The sequence below is a fragment of the Ictidomys tridecemlineatus genome, chromosome 6 (assembly GCF_052094955.1).
Source record: "Ictidomys tridecemlineatus isolate mIctTri1 chromosome 6, mIctTri1.hap1, whole genome shotgun sequence".
NCBI classification, from domain to species: Eukaryota; Metazoa; Chordata; class Mammalia; order Rodentia; family Sciuridae; genus Ictidomys; species Ictidomys tridecemlineatus.
In genome coordinates, this window is record NC_135482.1 from 60,137,052 (window position 1) to 60,142,683 (window position 5,632).

Sequence of the window (5,632 nt, forward strand, 5' to 3'; positions counted from 1 at the left end):
TAGGAAAATATACCCTACTTCAAACTTGGCATTATAATTTTATCAGCTGGCCCAATAAAGTAAAAATACTTTCAATGGAGTCTCAAGTTTCCTGAGCAGTCCATATTTATATAAATGGGAAAAGGCATTTACAGCCAGCACTCTCAGAACCTTTGCTGGGACTAATCTCAACAAAAAATTTAATATGGCAGTCTTGTATTTTAAGCTCACGCTTTTGGGGATACATTCTCAGGTCTTCTTTAATGTGTTAACTGAAAAATATAACTTCCATTACATGGTAATGGGAGTTAAGAATATACAGTCCTCATGTAAAGATCAGAACATACTTCTCTATTAGTCCTTCAAGGACAGACTTTCAGATTGTTTGATTCTAATGAATCAAACATGCTGTGAATAGAATTGGCTACCATTCACTTGGTAAATGTAAGTGGGTTATGTGAAATTTGCTATCAACTGATCAAGGTTTTGGAGTTTCAGTTATGGATGAAAATGTCCTCAATTTAATTTTTATTAACCCCATCATGATATGCAGGGTGTGTAGACAAAAAGTTTTTTATCATCTGTCGCGACCACTCGCCGGCAAGGGAAACACGACACAGAATTCTTCTTTCAGCAGTTTACTCAGGACCTTTGAATCATGAGAAAACAGGAACAAGAGAGAGAGCGGTCTGCCCTGGCTTAAGTACCCAGCCCCGCCAATGAACTAGCACCACGTGGAAAAGTCTAATAGGTACAGCGCAGCGGAAGCAGGCCAGAGCCCAGCCCCACAGCCTTACAAGGAGTTGTTTACTTCTAACAACTCTAACCGCTAAGGAAGCGGAAGCAGAGACCAGCGCCATTTTCAGGGTGCAGTCGCTGGCTCCCAACAATCATCTAACTATGAAAAGATAAACACTGTAATAATTCATGTGATCTAAAATGGGCAAAAGCAAGACTAACTTCCCCTCAAGAGGAAAAATTACAGACCTATGAAAAGGACAACAATACTAATAAAAAAAATTGTATTTACTTAGAAGCATTCAGAATGTCAACAAAACAGCTGCAACTTTTTTTTTTTGCAATTACAGAGTGGTATTCAGTTAACAGAACAACAATTATTTCGTATAAGCTGCATCAGAGACAACTGAAGATGAAAAACTACCATCCCCATATATAACTAATTTGTGCTGTGCACCATCAAGAACCTGCTTTAAATTTCCATGCCAATTTACAACCCCCATACTGTACCAGGCAAGGTTAGTGGCTATTGAAAATACCACCAGGACAGGGCTATCTAAAGACACATTCGGTAGTGTGTTAACTATACAAAAAAAGACACTGTACAGTTTAAAAACAAATCTTACACAGCCTTACATTTCAATTTTTTTCTTTAAAAGGAGTGAGTTGTATACAGGGAAGTTAAATGCTTTATAGACAAGAAAAAAAAACTGCCCTAGAACCAACTTATTTATCTTCATCATCTTCTTCTTCATCTTCATCTTCTTCATCTTCTTCCTCCTCCTCATCCTCTTCATCTTCCTCATCTTCCTCCTCTTCCTTCTTTTTCTTGCTTTTTTCAGCCTTGACAACTCCCTTTTTTGCTGCATCAGGTTTTCCTTTAGCTCGGTAGGCAGCAATATCCTTTTCGTATTTTTCCTTCAGCTTGGCAGCTTTCTTTTCATAAGGCTGCTTATCATTTGCAGCAGTGTTATTCCACATCTCTCCCAGTTTCTTTGCAACATCACCAATGGATAGGCCAGGATGTTCTCCCTTGATTTTGGGGCGATACTCAGAAGAGAACAAGAAGAAGGCCGATGGAGGCCTCTTGGGTGCATTGGGATCCTTGAACTTCTTTTTTGTTTCCCCTTTAGGAGGGATATAGGTTTTCATTTCTCTTTCATAATGGGCCTTGTCCGCCTTTGCCATGTCTTCAAATTTTCCTTTCTCTTTAGCAGACATGGTCTTCCACCTCTCTGAGCACTTCTTAGAAAACTCTGAGAAGTTGACTGAAGCATCTGGGTGCTTCTTCTTGTGCTCCTCCCGGCAAATTTGCACAAAGAATGCATATGATGACATTTTGCCTCTCAGCTTCGTAGGATGTCCTTTGCCCATGTTTAGTTATTTTTCCTCAGTGAGGCACAGAGTTGCCCAGTGCCCGTCCGGCTCTCACTTGCCCCGGCGCTGTCTCTATGGAGCTCAATGTACTGCAATGGCTGTGAGAGCAGGAGCCAGATGCAGCCTCCCCACTCTCTCCGCTCTGTAACATTCATCATCTGGTCATTCTTGAAGATGATATTAAATACACTTCAGTTTTAGGAAACAGTGGAGTGCAGGGAAAAATAGAGCTGTCACTCAGTTTCACTTTATATGGATCTAATTCTGTGTCCTGTGGCTAAATTGTATAAGAACAATAATCTAGCATATTATAAGAAAGATCAGAAACCAGGTTCAATGGTGCAGATCTATAATCCCAGTGACTCAGGAAGTAGGAAGCTAAAGCTTTCTAAAGCAATTTAGAAGGACCCTGTCTCAAAAAAATAAAAAAGGATTGTGGATGTAGCTCAGGGTAGAACATCACTAGGTCAAAACCCAATACCCAATCTCTAATCTCTAAAGATGATTAGAGATTGTATGCTTATGTTTTAGCATGACTGAAAGAGATGGTGCTTGAATCTGTTTGCTTTGATTTGGGGATTAGTTAAGATTCATATTTTAGAATGTTCATAGTACATTATACGAGATGGCCAGGAAATGCAGGATCTTCTAAATCAGGCAATCTGAAAAGGTTATACAGAAAGAAGAAAAATATCTCAATTCAGCCATGACAGGTTCTTGACATATGCCACAGAAAGGAATTTCAATATACATCAAAAGAGGCACAAGCAGAGATTTATTTAGGGAAGCAAGAATAGAGGTGGATACACACTCCAAGAGAAAGAGAGTTCATGTGTTCAAGAGTGAGATGTGCTTTTGGAGACTCAATATTCTTTCAATCTATTTTTCCCCTGGTATGAGGGATTCAACCCAGGAGTGCTTGACCACTGAACGATTTTCAGGCCCTTTTTTTTTAATTGGCTCTTTTTAGTTATACACGACAGTAAAATATATTTTGAAGCATGGAATATATCTTATTCTAATCAGAACTCCATTCTTGTGGATGTACACAATGGTAAAATTCATTGTGGCATATTTATATATGTTCATAGGAAAATTATGTCAGATTAATTACACAGACTTTCCTTTTCTACCCCTCCCTTTCCCTTCATTCCCCTTTGTCTAATCTAGTGAATTTCTATTCTTCTCCTCCCCCACTTATTGTGGGTTAGCTTCCACATTATCAATGAAAACATTCAACTTTTATCTTTTGGGGACCGGTATATTTCACTTAGCATGGTAGTCTCCAGATCCATTCACTTCCTGGCAAGTGTCATAAAATCATTCTTTTTAATGGCTAAGTAATACTACATTGAGTGTGTGTGTGTGTGTGTGTGTGTGTGTGTGAGAGAGAGAGAGAGAGAGAGAGAGAGAGAGAGAGAGAGAGAGAGAAAGAAAGAGAGAGAGATCCTCTTTAACTATTTATCTTTTGAAAGACACCTAGGTTGGCTCCATAGCTTAGCTATTATGAAGTAGGACAGGGTCTCACTAAATTGCTGAGACTGGCCTCAAATTTATAACCCTCCTGCCTCAGCCTCCCAAGTCACTGGGATTACAGGCATGTGCAATCAAACCTGGATCAATCTTTTTTTAAAGAAAACTTTGTAAATGTTGAACATGAGAGGAATGTGTGGGCATCAACTTAATAGACTCAATTCTTTTGATTACAGAGCACAGGACAAGTCATATGATCTGCTTCTTCTCCAGATCTTTAGATTGACTTCATTTAGTTAATAGATGATGTTTGGAATATGCCCATTTCATAGATTCCTAACACTACAATTCCCTGGTTTTATTTAATTGGTCTAAAAATAGATTGTTTAAGCAAGCAATGTATGCAGGCACTTATTAATTTAACTCACAATCCTCTAGATTTAGGGATTTTTCAAGAACTTGGGCCTGAAGGAAAACCAACCTGGGAAATAAAGGTAAGATGTTCTTAGAGTTTTTATATTTAAACTTACAGTTCCTTTTCCCCCCATTTGTCTCCTTTCTACCTATTCTTATTTCTTCTCTCCTATCTCAATATCAGCCTGCTTCACATCCATTTTCCCTTCCAAAATATCTATCCTGTTGACTCCAAGCTTTAATCTGCCTTTTTAGTCAGTCTCTGTAACAAATACATACATTATGTTTCTCTGCTCAAATATTAACTAATAGACATGTAAAATATCTCTATTTCATGGATTTGGGCTCTGATCTTAACTATTTCCTTCTTTCTACTGGTTTTAGAATGGGTTTGTCCTTGTTTTTCAAGGACATTGAGATGTATCATTAGGTTGTTTATTTGGCTCCTTCTGATTTTCTTATGTAGGCACTGATAGCTATAAACTTTCCTCTTAGAACTTCCTTCTGATGTCTCAGATGTTCTGGAATGTTGTATCACTGTTCTCATTCAATTCTAAGAATTTTTTAAATTATCTCTCCTGATTTTTTCTATTAAAAAATTATTTGTTCAATCTCATGTGTTTATAGTTTCTGTAGTGTTTTTGGTGTTGATTTCTAATTTCATTCCATTACGATCAGATAAAACTTAAGGAATTATATCTTCTTTAAATTTTCTGAGAGTTGCTTTGTGGCCTAAAATATGGTTTCCTTTGGAGAAACTTCCATGAGTAGCTAAGAGGAAAGTATATTCATCTATTTTTGAATGAAATATTCTACAGTTATCTGTTAAGTCCATTTGATTTATAATATACTTTGGAAACAAAGAGTCTTTATTGAGTTTATGTCTGGATGACTTAATTATTGGTGACAGAGGTATGTTGAAATCACCAAGTGTTATTATATGGGAGTCTACCTGAGTCTTTAATTTGACTAGCATCCATTTTGTGTAATCAGATGCATCAAAGTTTGGGGCATAAATATTTACTATTGTTATGTCCTCTTGTTGGATTATTCCCTTTTCCAGTATGAAGTGGCTTTCTTTGTCTCTTCTGATTAACTTTGGATTGAAATTTGCTTTACTGGATATCTAGGGAACTTAGCTATTGGACATGATATATCAATTTCCATCCTTGCACTTTCAGTCTGTGGCTGTCTTTGTAAGTCGCTTGAAAACAACATGTAGTTTTTTTTTTTTTAAGAGAGAGAGAGAGGAAAGAGAATTTTTTAATATTTATTTTTTAGTTATCAGCAGACACAACATCTTTGTATGTGGTACTGAGGATCGAACCCATGCCGTACTCATGCCAGGCAAGCGCACTACCGCTTGAGCCACATCCCCAGCCCACAAAATGTAGTTTTTAATACATTCTGTCAGCCTATGCCTTTTACTTGGAGATTTGAGGCCATTTCTATTCAATATTATTATAGAGAGATGTTTATTAATTCCTGTCATTTATATTTATTTCTAATATTAATTAGGTTCTGTTTCTCTTTTGCTTAGCTACTCTTCAAATCAGATTTGTTCATTTGTGAGCTCTCGGTTTTATTTTTGCGATCTTTCTGTGTATTATTTCTTTGAGTATTTTCTGTAGTATCAGCTTACTAGACAAGA

General features: G+C 37.1%; 1 pseudogene; it reads right to left on the reverse strand.

Annotated features, from left to right (window-relative positions):
• Positions 1 to 987: 987 nt before the first annotated feature.
• LOC144378656 (high mobility group protein B1 pseudogene) lies at positions 988 to 2,240 on the reverse strand (annotated as a pseudogene).
• Positions 2,241 to 5,632: the final 3,392 nt, after the last annotated feature.